At 36.0% G+C, this 14,975-nt stretch overlaps 1 protein-coding gene across 1 annotated transcript in view; it reads left to right on the top strand.

Annotated features, from left to right (window-relative positions):
* Positions 1-14,975, top strand: part of LOC138176046 (N-acyl-phosphatidylethanolamine-hydrolyzing phospholipase D-like) — a 69,803-nt gene that overhangs the window by 21,591 nt on the left and 33,237 nt on the right. The gene's annotated exons all lie outside the window — the stretch shown is intronic.

The following is a 14,975-nucleotide window of genomic DNA, read 5'->3' as shown; positions in this document are numbered from 1 at the left end:
TAGACCCAATAGTTTGTATTTTATCCTTTGTGAATCCACTGAATTTTTGTGGGCCAGTTTGATCTGTACTTTAGGCATATAAATTGAGGATCTGTGTGGAGGGTGGATTGGTGAAGGGAAAGACTAGATGTAGAAAGATCAACCATAGGAGCCTTAGGTGATTAAGTGTATTAATTATAAATATTTAATTTGTCTAAAGACAATTCTGATTCTATAATTTCATGGTTCCAATAATTCTGGAATGTTTTCTCTAGCAACAAAGTTTTCTTATCTTTGCTCCTTTTCTTATGGGGAGGTTGGGTCCATCTCAGTTGAATGCCAAGCCTAATTGAATATTTTATAAGAGGCCACCAAAGGGCTATAAATAATTTCATACCCTTTGACCCAGCAATACCACTTTTAGGGTTGTATCCCAAAGAGATCATAGAAGTGGGAGGAAGACCCATATGTACAAAAATATTTATAGCAGCTCTTTTTGTGGTGGCAAAGAATTGGAAATTAAGGGGATGCCCATCAATTGGGGAATGGCTGAACAAGTTGTGGTGTATGAATGTAATGGAATACTATTGTGCTATAAGAAAGGAAGAGCAGATGGACTTCATATTTACCTGGAGAGGCATATACGAATTGATGCTGAGTGAGAAGAGCAGAACCAGGAGAAATTTGTACACAATTACAGACAACGTATGTGTGATGACCAACTTTGATAGACTGGACTCTTCTCAGCAATGCAGTGTTATAAGTCAACTCCAAAAGACTCATGATGGACAGAGATGTCTACATTCAGAGAAAGAACTAGAAAGAACAGAGTTTGAATGAAGATTGAAGCAAACTACCTGCTCTCTTTCTTTTTCTTGTTTGGTTTTGTTTCCTCTTTCCCATTGTTCATTCCATCGGTTACAATCCTTTTTTATAACCCGACTAATGTCTAATGTGAAAGTATTTGCAGATCCTATACTTGATTGTATGCTGCCATGGGGAGGGGAGGGGAAAGAGGGGGAGAAAATATGAAACTCAAGGAATTGTGTAATTGAATCTTGTAAACTAAAAGTAAACAAACAAATTAATAATGACCAAAAATATTTTTAAAAAATTAAAGAGGCCAAAAGGTATGATAACTTGGTTGTGGCTAGACCAAAATGTGGAAAACAGAATCATACTCATTTAAATACAAGCCTACCTAATCTACATAATATCTTTATTAGGACTATTGAACAAAATTTTTAAAAAATGTATTTATTTATTCTTAGTTTTCAACATTTACTTCCATAGGATTTTGAGTTCCAAATTTTCTCCCCTTCCCTCTCATCCTCCTAGTTCAAGACAACATGCAATCTGATATAGGTTCTGTATATACATTCATATTAAACGTATTTTCACACTGGTCATGTTGTAAAGAATTAGAACCAATGGGAGGAACCATGGAAAAGAAGAAACAAAAAAAGAGCAAGTAGTATTTTTTGATCTGCATTCAGACTCCATAGTTCTTTTTCTGGATGTGCACAGCATTTTCCGTCATGAGCCTTTTGGAGTTGTCTTAGATCCTTGCATTGCTGAGAAGAGCTAAGTCTCTCCAAGTTAGTCATCACATAATGTTGCTGTTACTGTGTACACTGTTTTCCTGGTTCTGTTTATTTCACTCAGCAAAAGTTCATATAAGTCTTTCCAAGTTTTTCTGAAGTCTGCTTGCTCATCATTTCTTATGGAACGATAGTATTCCATTACATTTATATACCACAAATTATGTTGAACAAAATTTTTGAACAGCTATTATAAAAATTCTCTGGTTGTTGAAACCAGTTTAAATAGGCTAGTTATGGGTACATGTAAAAATAAGAAAAAAATCTCATCATAGGAGACATCTCTTTTTTGTAATATGTAAGGTAACAGACAACTGTTACTCATTGGTGGCTTTTTATTTATTATTTTATTCATTACTGAGCATAGAGTGATGTGGTCAGACATGTGCTTTAGGAAAAATTACTTATTTTCTGAGTGAAGAATGGATTGGATTGGAGGAGAGATTTGATTGAGGCTGGGAAACTCATTAGGAGGCTCTTGTAGCCATTCAGGTGAGAGGTGATGAGGGCTTAAATTGGGGTAGTGCCTGAGTAGTTGAGAGAAGGGGACATGTCAGAGAAGTATTGTAGATAGAGAAATGATAAGATTTAGCAGCTGGTTAGGTAGGGGAGTGAGGGAGCCTGAGGAGTTGAGGATGTTATGACACTGAGTTTGTGAGTCTGGGTAGCTGGGACAGTGGTGGTGCCATTGACATTAATAGGGAAATTTGGGAGAAAGGTGGTTTTTTGGAGAAAGATAATGAGTTCTGTTGTAGACAGAATTTGACATGACTATATGAAATTATGAAATTGTATGAATGAAAATATGAAATATTTGAATTTGACATGAACATATGAAATGTCTAGTTTGAAATGTCCAATAGGTAGTTGGTCACATGAGACTGGAACTCAGGAGAGAGAATAAGTCTAGATATCTAGAGCTTGAAATCATCTGCAGAGAGATGATAATTGACCCTACCAAAGCTATGGAGATGATCAAGTGAGAGTATAGAGAGCAAAAGGAAGAGAGCCCGGGCCGTAGTCTTGGGATACATTCACAGTTAGGGCATGTGACATGGATGAAGAGCCAGTGTGTTAGACTGAGGAGTAGTCAGAGAGGTAAAAGGAGAACTAAGAGGAAAAAAAAGTCAAGAAAATCTAGGAAGGAAAGAGTGTTCAGAAGAGAAGGTGATCAGCCTTGCTATAACCATGCTTCATAGATGTCAATGAGGACTGAGAAAAGGCCATTAGATTTGTCAAGGAAGAAATCCTCAGCTGACACATAGGGGGAAGAGATGGTTTGGGTGGCTTGAGGAGAGAAGAAACAGCCTAGAACAGCCACTGTTGTGAGTGAGATAACGAATCAAATAGGGAAGACTGGCCTTGTTACAGTGATGTGCCAGATGATTAGATAGCATAAATTTATAGTGGGCCTATTTAGCATGATTTTATTATTTCCTCCAGGTGCAGATCAAAAATATGAATATCATGCAGCAGGAAATAGAGAGATATATGGTGGGTGTGAACAAGCTGCAATATATAAGCAATAAGGAACTCGGAATAAATAAAGTAATAAAAGATATTATCAAGGGTATGTATGTGATATGTGGGCTGGTCAGGGAGTGAAGAAAGGGGATGGCAGGTATACTGGCAGAGTACTCCTACAAGTAGTCTTGAAATGCAGAGAAAGGAAGGAAGGCCTTCGGCATGTTGGATAGATACCCTGTAGAGATGTTAAGGGAAAACATGGACGAGATTTCACACAGGATAGGACAGGGGTTGAAGGGTTGCGATCTCTAAGATTGAGGGGAACTTTCACATTGATGATAGCATAGTTCTCCACAAAATGGAGAAAATGAATAACCAGTGCAGCTGCTGTATGTGAACTCACTTGAGGAAAATGTAAACACTGGGGGAAGAATTCACTATCTGATGGAAGCTGGTCTATAGCATAAGGTATTGTTTGAGTATTTGAATATCTTCCTAGTGTTTCTTTTGAATACAGTTTATCTTTATTTTTTAGTTTATTTTTTTATACTTTAAGTAACAAGTGTAAATCTGAATTAGTTCTTATGTCTTAGAAATGAGATCTTTATCAGAAAAACTTGTGGCAAAGATTGTTTCTCCAACCTACTTGTTTACCTTCAATTTTTTTTTTTTTAAGCAGTCAGGGTTAAGTAACTTGCTCAAGGTTACATGGCCAGTTATTTCTGGGTGTGGTGCTAAATATCTGAGCCTGGATTTGATCCCCAGGTCATCCCAACACTGGAGCCGGTGCTCTTACTCACTGAGCCACCTGGCTGCCCTTAAGCAATTGGGGTTAAGTAACTTGCTCAAGGTTACACGGCCAGGTGTTTCTGGGTGGGTAATAAGTGTCTGAGTCCAGATTTGATCCACATGTCATCCCAACACTGGAGTTGGTGCTCTTACTCGCTGTGCTACCTGGCCGCCCCTACCTTCAAATTTTTACTATGTTAGATTTGTTTGTGCAAAAACTTAAATTTTATGTGACCAAAATTGTCCGTTTTATCTCTCTTTTATTTAGTTGTAAACTCTTCCTCTTTGCATAGATCCAACAGGTAATTTCTTCCTTGGTGCTTTAATTTCTTTATTAAGTGATTTTAAAAAAACGTAAGTCATATATCTATTTGGAGCTTCTCTTGCACTATGGTATGTGGTTTTGTTCTGAACCTAATTTGTGAAAATTTCTTGTTCAGTTTTCTCATATTTATCAAATAGTGAATTCCACTCCCAACCCCCAATGTTTACATTTCCCCTGCATGAGGTCACATACAGTAGCTGCATTCATTCTCTCAAGTTCTTTGTCCATTGGTATCCCTGGAGAATGTGTTGTAGGTAGCAGAATTCAGCTTTCTGCTTTTTTTAAATTAGCAGTGACAGTTTTTTGTCATGAGCAGGAGTTTTCCTGATTTTGAGGTCTTATTTTACTTTAGACATTGTTCATTCAATTACCAAAAATTTATTAAGTGACTGTTATATGCTGTTTAGTATGCTAGCCTCATCCTTTGTCTGTAGTATTACTCTGACCCAGAAAAACATACCCTTCATTTTGGTTAAGTTCAGTGTTTTCATTGATGTAGGGAAATCCTGATGAAGTTTGTTCTAAAAGTACCTCACAGTAATTGGTCTGTAATTTGGGGTTTTAGAGAATTTCCTGGGGATACTTAGAAGTTAAGTGACAACCAGGGTCTCACAGTCAGAAATGAGTCTTGAACGGAGGTTGTCCTGTTTCTGATATCATCTTACTCTATCCACTATAAAATGTTGTCTTTTTTCAGAAGTTTTTTTAAAGTGTCTTTTTATATCTTTGTGTCTAACATTTATCAAAAGGCTCTGGGGGGCTATTTAAAGAATTGTTGATTATTAATGTAGCCCGAAAGAACCATAGGATTGCAGAGTAAGAAGGACCCTAAAGTTAGTTATCTAGTCTAATCCTTACTCAAATTATGAATCTTGTCAACAATAGAATTTTCTAGAGTACTTAAAGCAGTAGTTTTCACTATCCTTGCTGTATCCTGAGGCCTGAATACATAAATTGGATACAGTTGTGCATATAAAGGTACGTTTACCATTTCATTGGCTATATATGACGCCTTCAGCATGAATTTTTTGACTAAACTTTAGGTAATACCTAATCGTTGTAAAGATGTAAACTGTTGGTAGTTTACTTCCTGTTGTCTTGCATGAATATTCATGAGATTTATGAATAATAATGAATTGTATACCTTATTTAAGAAACCTGAATTTACAGCTTTTTTTAAAAAAAAGTTTAATAGTATTTTATTTTCCTCCCGGTTACATGTCAAGATAATTTTTGGCATTCTTTTTTTTTTTTTTGCTTTTTGGAGGGCAGTTGGGTTTAAGTAACTTGCCCAAGGTCACACGGCTAGGTTTTTTGTTTCTGTGTGTTAAGTGTCTGAGGCCAGATCTGAACTCAGGTCCTCCTGACTCCAGGGCCAGCACTCTACTCACTATGCCACCTAGCCGCCCCTTGGCATTCATTTTTACAAGACTTTAAGCTCCAAATTTTCTCCCTCCTTCACTGTCTTCTCCTCTTCTGAAAATGGTAGACAGTTTGATATAGTTTATACATGTGCTATATATAAAATGTAAAAAAAATTTCTGTATTAGTCACAGTTGTGAAAGAAGAAATAGATTTTTAAAAAATTATGAGAAAGAATAAAGTAAATGAAAAAAAATATGCTTTAGTCTTCATTCAGAGTTCATCAGTTCTTTATCTGAATATGGATAGCATTTTCCATAGTGAGTCCTTTGTACTTGTCTTGGATCATTGACTTTCTGAGAAGAGCTGAATGATTCATAGTTGATCATCACACAGTGTTGCTGATACTATTTACAATGTTTTCCTGGTTCTGCTCTTTTCATTTTGCATCAGTCCATATAGGTTTTTCCAGGATTTTCTGATATCTGCCTGTTCATCATTTCTTATTGCACAATAGCATTCCATTACATTCGTATGCTATAGCTTGTTCAGCTATTCCCCAATTGTACCACCTTAATTTCCAATATTTTGCCACCCAAAAAGCGCTGCTATAAATATTTTTGTGTGTGTAGATCCTTTTCGCCTTTTTATGATCCCTTTGGTATACAGGCCTAGCTGTGGTATTGCTAAATCAAAGGGTATGCATAATTTGGTTGCCCTTTGGATATAGCTGTAAATAGCTCTCCAGAATAGTTGGTTCAGTTCACAAGTCCACCAACAGTGCATCAATGTCCCGATTTTCACACATCCTCTCCAACATTTATCATTTTCATTTTTTGTCATATTAGCTGATCTGATAGATATGAGGCAGTATCTCAGAGTTATTTTAATTTACATTGTTCTAATCAAAAGTGATTTAGAGCACTTATTCATATGCCTATATATAGCTCTGATTTCTTTATCTTAAAACTGCCCGTTCATATTCTTTGACCATTTATCAGTTGGGGAAAGAAATGAGGCCTTTATCAGAAACATGGCAGTAAAAATTGTTTTCCAGCTTTCTGTTTTCCTTCTAATCTTGGTTACATTACCTTTCTTTGTACAAAAGCTTTTTAATTTAATGTTATCAAAATCATCCATTTTGCATTTTATAATGTTCTCTATCTCTTGTTTGGTCGTAAATTCATCCCTTCTTCATAGATCTGACAGGTAAACTATTCCTTACTCTCTTAATTTGCTTATGGTATCACCCTTTATGTCCAAATCATATAATAATGAGATGTGTATGAATATCCCCTTGTCTTATTTAAGAAATTTGAATTTACAACTTTTATAACTACGTGGGTTCTAGTACTTGCTGTTTTGCCTTGTAGCTACCCATGATCTTACATTGACATACAAAACACATATTGCAGTGTTTTCAGTATCATCATAACACCAAAGATTTTCCTATCTGCAACTTCTTGCCAACGTTTATTTACCCACACCATCCAGCTTTTTAAGATCAAGGTAGAGGGCATTTATCTTTTGTCCTTGGATCAGCGATTATAATGCAGTTGTGTCTCTTTAAGTGGATTCGAGTTGGATCCTGGGATTCTGTTCTTGCTCCTCTTTCTACAATCTCTTTCTTGCCCATTACCTTCTGTGAGGTCCAGATTCCAGAACATTGGTCCATATCTCTTTACCTGGAATCTCCTTCCTCCTTGGTTTTCCTGAGATCCTTGACACTCACACACCTTGGTAAAGCATAGCTGATTTCCTAGTCTGGCATCGTTGACTTTAATAAATTTCAGGTCCTAGTTTCTTGTCCTGCCATACTTTACAGCTGCCCATGGTCTAGCACTGAAATAAAAACATTTATAGAGTCTCCAATTTCATTTTAACATGAGAGATTCAATTTTAAATGTTGGTAATGTCAACTGGATTGGAACCAGTCTCTGACCTGTTGGTGACCAGAGCCTAATATAGCAGGCCAGAGACAGGAGAGTCTGGAATCAAACAGCAGTTTAATTTCAAAGTGAGGAAAACAGGTTTGCAAACTGAAGTCCTCTGGAGTGGGAAGACATTAGTGACTAGAATTCTTTTAAAATTTAAATTTTAAGATAAAGTAAGAGGAAAACAGCTTACTGTAGTATTTATAGAAATATTTTCATCTGATGACTGGGAAGAATTTTTATGTTTTGGCATACATTACAATTACACAAGCACAAATTCTTGAAATGTTGAGATTCTTTGAATTGCATCTACCAACAATGTTAATAAGATAGAAAGATAGGTTTAATTAATTTAGATGAACTTAACTGTATAGTACATTGTTTAAATGTTTAAATGAGTAGAACAAGCCCCAGGCTCTGAAATTAGAGAACCTGTTCTCAAATGCCACCTATGAAGTTACTGACTCAGTGTGACTTTAAGAAAGTCACAACCTTCCTAAACCTCAGGTATCTCATTTGGAATGTGGGGGGAGGGGAGTGTTACACTAGATAACTGTAATCAAGTGGTGCTTTGTAATGTGACTTTTGCATATAAAGCATTAATATTCCTTTTATTTTAATGTGATAAATGATAAGTAATATGTTTATTGGAAATGCTTTACTTTGAGCATTTAACAGGCAAACCTCAGGATGCTAATAAACAAGACCTAGATTTTTCACTACAGTCTCTTTATTTTTGCATAAATAGCTATACTGAAATCAGGGGCTGTATTGTGATTTTATTGAGATAAAATATTACTATGTAATACCATGATAAAACAATTACCATGTTATAGTGTATTCCTGCTTTGGGCAGTAATGATTATATCTTTAGTTAGTTTTAAAATCCATTTTTCAATTAATTTTTGCCCTTTTTATAAAGACTAAATGGATATTTATAGCTCTGCTGACATTGACTTTGTTTATTTTATATTTATGCTGACTTAATGTTTGAACCTATGGACTTGATAACTTTAAAAAGTAGAAGGAAATACCTGAAAAATAATTTCATTAAGCTGAAACTTACTTGCTGAATTTATAACTTAGTCTCTTTGATACCATAAGAGGGCAATGCCGTGCTTGTATTGATTACAGATCAGATTTGTTTCTCTAAAGACTTTTGTTGTAATTAGATTATATACTAACATTTGTCAAAGTAGGAGCAGTATTGTCATTAAAAAAAATCTATCAAAGAATTACAGTAAGTTTTAAAAAAAGTCTAGTCTCTTGCCTTGTTTTACTGCTGCCCATGCTTTAGTACTGAAATAAAAACAATTGTAGAGTTTTCAATTTCTTTAAAACTAAAAGATTCTGTTTTAAATGTTACTAGTAACTAGAATTTTGTTTAAATCCCCCCCTTTGGCATGTCTGCTGTCTGAACCTTCTGCTTTTAACAAATCTCCATCCTTTTTATTTTTTTCCTAGTTGAATTTTGGGGTTTTGGTACCAGTCGGCTTTGACCATTTTGTCCATGAAAAGAGCATTTTTCCTTTCAGGTCACATATTTCTTTGTTGAATCATAGCATATACCAGTGGTGCCAGATTCAAATAAAAACATGGCTACTAAACCAAATATAAAACCACATATTAACATTATCTTTGTTCTGTTGTATTTTAATTTTGTCAAATATTTCCTAATTACACTTTAATCTGGTTTGGGCTGCCTTAGCAGTCTTGTGAAACTACATCTGATATATGCCATCTAAATCTTTTCTTCTCTTCTAGAATGTTTTTTATTACTCATGCTGAGAAAAATTTTTTTTCTCCTGAGTTTGTGGTTGTTCCAGAGACTTAATAAAGAGAAACTGGTGAAATAAGAACCTTGGGAGGAAATGACCAAGTTATCTTCGAATTTGAAATGGATCTTAGGCTTTTAGATTTAGAACTGGAAGGAACTTTGGGAGTTATTGAGTCCAAACCCCTTGTTTTACAAGAGGCCCAAGTGATTTGTCTCTAGTCATTCATTGAATATCCAAGGCAGGATTCAAACTTGGTTCTTCTTGACTCCAGATACCATGTTTTATTTACCACACTGTGAGTCATAATCTGACATCTACAATAGACTTTAAGACTTAGAGTGGATTGTGAATTTATGAAAGTTCAGGGAAGTTATGTTCCAGTGGCTTAATACTTTAAAGGGATTTTGTCATGAGATATAGAAACTTGTCAGGAAGGAAATTTTGCACCAATAATTGTAAATAATTGCAATGGAGAACATAAGGGGATGATGTTTAAAGGGAGTAATGTGGCTTCTTGGGGAGCTCTGTAATTAATTCAAATTTGAAAAAAGGACCAGTACCAAAAAATGTGAATGAGAGAACATAACTTAGTTTGAATACTAGAGTGGCATGATCTATTTTTTGCATTCTTTTACCACCTTTTTTTATTTAGTATTTTATTTTTATTTCCCCCAGTTATATGTAAAAACAATTTTTTAACATTTGTTTTTAAAACTTTGGACTCCACATTCTCTCCGTTACTCCCTCTCCAGCTCCACCCTGCACCCCCCCTCCCACATTGAGAAGACAATGCATAGTCATTTCCATAATAGTCATGTTTGTCAATATCCATACTAAAATGTTAAGTCTAGAATTAAGCACGGTATTCTAGATGTGATCTGATTTTGGCCATATCTGATAACATCATTGCACAATTTGTTTCAAACTCCTGAGGCAACTCAGTATTATTTCCATTAAGAAATTAAGGTTTAGTAATTGCTTTAGGAAATATAGTGGAGTGGAATTTGAACACTGGAGCTAGTGCTTTTTAGCAGCATGTAGCTCTTTAGGTTCCTGATGGTGGCAAAGGTGTCCCCAGAGTAAAATCTTTTTGTCAGTCTAATTATTACTTTGTTTTTTTGACTCTGTTGTGGTTGGGATTTGTCCTTCCTTCTGGAAGAGAATCATGACATCAGGAAGATAATGACATGACTTGAAATTGACTTTTGATTTGAGTGAGGGAGAGCTGTGCAAAGTCAGCAGCCTCACTTTCTCCTCCAGAGTCAAATGGGTCTAGTGGCCAGAGATAGATCAGGAAGACTGGAGATGACCCAGGATGTAGTAGGAGACTTTGGCCCTTTTAAGCTAAGGTCTTTTCAAGTTCTCACTTTGAGTGAGGCAACACACATTCAGTGAATAGGCCTCTTTAAGAAGTGAGTCAAGGGATGACCCCTTTAATAATAATTTAAAAAATAAAAATCAAACTAGGAGGGGAAGACCCTCAAGGTTGCTGGCCAAAAGAGAAATAATTACTACTTACATTCACCCTGAGCCAGGAGGACCCAACAAGTAACCATTAAGTGGTGCTTGAGCAGGAACTTATTATTGTCCAGTCCATGAGATCCAGAGTGAATTGGGTTTAAGGTTTGGTCTTTTAGAAAGAAATCTAGCCAGTAAACACAAGTTAACTAGATAGCTTTTGACCATCAATATGTAGCTTCCTTTGAGGAGAACACCCTCAAGAGAATAAATGGAAACATGAGCTCTTCATGGCTACAAATTCTCTTCAAACTCTACTATTTGTGTATTTTGTGTAATTGTGCGATATAGTGGATAAAATGTTGGACTTGAAATCAAGAAGGCTTGAGTTTGAATCCTGCCTCAGAAGTTTTATGTTATCCTGGGCAAGTAACTTAACCTTTATTAGCCTCAGTTTGCATTGTTCAGTAATGTCTGACTCTTCATGAGCCCTTGAGCCATTGAATGCCAGGCCCTTCTGTCCTCTATTATCAGTCTGTCCAAGTTCACGTTTGTTGTTTCCATGACACTGTCTATCCATCTTATCCTCTGCTCTCCCCTTTTCCTTTTGTCTTCAATCTTTCCCAACATCACAGTCTTTTCCAGTGAGTCCTGTCTTTGCATTATGTGGTCAAAGTATTGGAATGCTGGAGAAGTGCTGGAGAAGACTCTTGACAAGCAAGGAGATAAAATCAGTCGATACTTAAAGAAATTGTCAGGAAATTTACTGGTCAAATACTGAAGCTGAAGTTTAAATACTTTAGCTTCTGTTTTCCCAGCTGTGAAATGGTTATAATAATAGAACCTAATTCACAGGGTTGTTGGTGAGGATCAAATGAAATAACATATAAAGCACTTTGCCAACTTTAAAGTGGCATATACATGATAACCATTGTTAATAATTATTTGTCATAATTCTCTGTAGGATTATCCAAGTATGTTTGTCTTCTAAATCAGCATTGCCTTTGTCTGTCTTTTATCTCTGCCTGGCAAGGAGAATTAAGTGGTTTTTGGCTAGGTTGGTTTCTGGGTGCTTTGAACCTTCTTATTGGGATGACTACTTCACATCAATTAAACTTTTCAAGGAAATGATGATAATCAAAGTCAATATCTTTGTCTTTTTTCTGCTTAACATTTTAAAACATTCAATATAAGTATGAACATATAAGTATGAACAGGTCAGGTTGATGTTGTTGCAGTTGTCCATTTTGTTTACTTGTTTTGGAGGATTTTGTCAAGTTTTCAACCAGCAGAATATAAACTCTTTGAATACAAAGATACTTGCATTTTTGCTTTGGTATCCCTAGCACTTAGCATAATGTCTGGCACATGGGTGCACATACATGCCTGCTGAATTAAATTGCCTTAAATTGAAAATTCTTCCTAGATTCTGGCTTGTCATTTTCTGTTGTACATGTTTGTGCATAAACTAAAGTTTTCTTTATAGTATACCTTTTTCTTTTGTTAAGCTCGAACTTACTGTAAGGTGAGATAACCACAAGGTACATGATGAAATCATTTCCTCCATTTGTTTGCCTAAGAAGAACCTGTGAGCCCTCCTTCTATGAAAAAGCATCTTTTTGGCTTCTATTTTTCCTTCATTTATCTTGAAGAAGTCACTAACAGTGTGATTGAGTTCTTCTAAGAATATCTTACTTCACTAGTCATTGTGCAAAGACCATACATTTAAAGAACTAAAAATTAATTTAGTGTTCATACATAGTATACTCATATATGCACTGTGTAGCTCATAGCATCCTTTTTTTAGCCACCTTTTTTTTTCTATTACCATCTCCAGCTACCATGGAAGCAAGCTGCTAAATGAATACAAAGCAAGGAAAAATAGTCCCTGCCTTCAAAGGGCTTGTATTTTAAGCTTAAGGTTTGTTTTATTTATGACAGGTCCCTCCCTGAATCTCCCTTCCTTCTTAGACTTCCTTTCCCCTTCTTCCTATTCCTATCTGTATCATTGTTCAGTTCAATTTATTCGTTAAGTGAAACTTTATATGTGCATATATATATATATATTTTTTTTTTTGCCCTCTTTTGACCAGGAAGCAACAGGCAAACAGCTACGTATGTGTAAGAGTGTGTGTGTGTGTGTGTGTTTATACATATACAAATATAGAGATATATATATATACACACATTTATTTACCTATCTCTATTGTAAATCAGAAGTAATCTGTGAGTGAAGATGCTTTTTGTGAAGGAAGGGCAGGGGCAGGACTGGGAAAGGCCTCTACCAAAAGGCAAGATTTCAGTTGACTCTTGAAGGAGACCAGAGAAGCAAGAAGGTGACAGTGAGGAGGGAGTGCATTCCAGCCATGGGGAGTAGCCAGCAAAAAGACATGGAGTTGGGAGATGGAGTGTTGTACTTGAGAAACAGTAAGAAATTTAGTTTTCTGACAAGATGAAACATTAAATTTATCTACAGAAACATTTTCCCCCTAAAACCAAACTCAAAAAGAGAATAAAGAGAAATGCACTGTTTGTCCTTATATAGGTCCTTTCCTGTTGATCATGTGTGGGAAATAGGCCTGTGCTTTGGCCCCTTCTGATGGGCTGTATTTGCCCTGGATCTTTACTAAAGCACTTGCACAACCAGAGCTTCCTGGTTGGTCTCTTTGTCCCTGTGACAGTTGGATGAACTAGGAAGAGCACTTCCTTTTGTGGCCTATAAGGATTGTGCAGAGACAACTTTCTGTCTCACTTTTTTGAAATTGACTCTGATGTCATATACCCCATACAAACTGCCCCTTAGACTTTTTTGATAGGGTATATAACGTTTGTTGCTGTGGAGTGTTGAGGTGCCTCATTGGTTCAACTTTCTGCTTCCTCCTCCCTGCTAAATTGGTGATGCTGAATACTGCGCAGCCTTGCCTGTTTCCTCCCAGAGAGGAAGTTTAGAGTGGGATCGTTTCTTTAGACATCACTCTTTCCTCCTTATCTCATTCTTTCTGGAGATTTGATCAGCCACATACTGTTAAATCAATTAGGTTAATTTTATCCTAGAAGCAGTATGATGACCCTGATGTCCATGTGGTAACCTCCTTAACTATTTTACGGAGTTTATTAATCATGAAAAATGAGTAATACAATCACTATAGCTCAGAAACCCCAGTAAGGAAAAATTGCTAACATTTATATGAGGCTTGTCTTTTTGCCCTAATTAAATATTTTTGTATATTTCCAGCTAATCCCTGACTTTTATGTATTTAAGGCAAGATCAGGATAAATGTAGCTGTGTATATTACAGTGTTTGTTACTGGATAGGCATGGTAAGGGAAAGTTAAGGAAAGAACAGGACCTTTTTTGGGGAACTTCTTTCAGTCTTGGAAAAGTTGTGTAAAACCAGTAACTTCAGCCCTTATCCCAAACAAAGACACTTCATCTCCTAATTCTGGGCATTTTTCACTGATTGTAAATGCCCTTTATCTCCATCTCTACCTCTTGTAATCTTTTATATCCCAGCTAAAATTCTACTTCCTATAGGAAGACTTTCCTGATATTTCTTAATTCTAGTGCCTTACCTCCATTGATTATTTCTAATTTATTCTATATATAGCTTGTCTGTACATAGTGATTTATTTCTCCCATTAGATTGTGATCTTCTTGAGTGCTGGGACCATCTTTTATCTTTCTTTGTGTCCCTACTGCATAGCCTAATGCCTGGTATGGAGTAGGCACTTAATAAATGTTTATCATCTGTCTGCTTTGTAAATGTAGTAGAGGAATGATGGCCCACCTTGATCTCTCCTCTGTTGCAGCTCTTCCCTCCTTTTTTTTTTTTTCCTATTGGTTGATCCCTCTGTGCTGCCAAATGCCTTTTCATTTTGTTTCCTTAAAATCCAGGTGGGATTAGGGACACTGTATCTCCTCTTCTTTCTCTGTTTTCCTTCTCATAGGCTGTGCTGCTTTTAAAAAAACTCCTGGCCAGGATTCAAAGATTGATATAATTTACTTCACTCTTAGGGTTGGAAGGGAATACTTGTCCTTCTGAACTTAAAAACACCAGCATGAGAGATCTGGTAGTGTTGTTAAGAAGAAGAGTAAACATTTCTCTTTTTAAAAAAAATTTAGTGAGCAGTAATACTGGAGTATAAAATTGTATTCTATAGGAAGAAAGATTGAGCTAATGGAAATCCTGTGGTGTCTTGGAATCCCAGTAGCAAATGGCTATAATTATTTTTCATTTTATCTGAAGAGACAGAAAGTATAGTAATAGAAGACTGATTAAGGA

Source organism: Petaurus breviceps, unplaced genomic scaffold (genome assembly GCF_028583685.1).
Source record: "Petaurus breviceps papuanus isolate PSGF00001 unplaced genomic scaffold, PetGlider_PUasm1.0 80, whole genome shotgun sequence".
Classification (NCBI taxonomy): Eukaryota; Metazoa; Chordata; class Mammalia; order Diprotodontia; family Petauridae; genus Petaurus; species Petaurus breviceps.
Note: the sequence above shows the minus strand (reverse complement) of the source record. Positions and strands in the feature narration are given on the sequence as shown.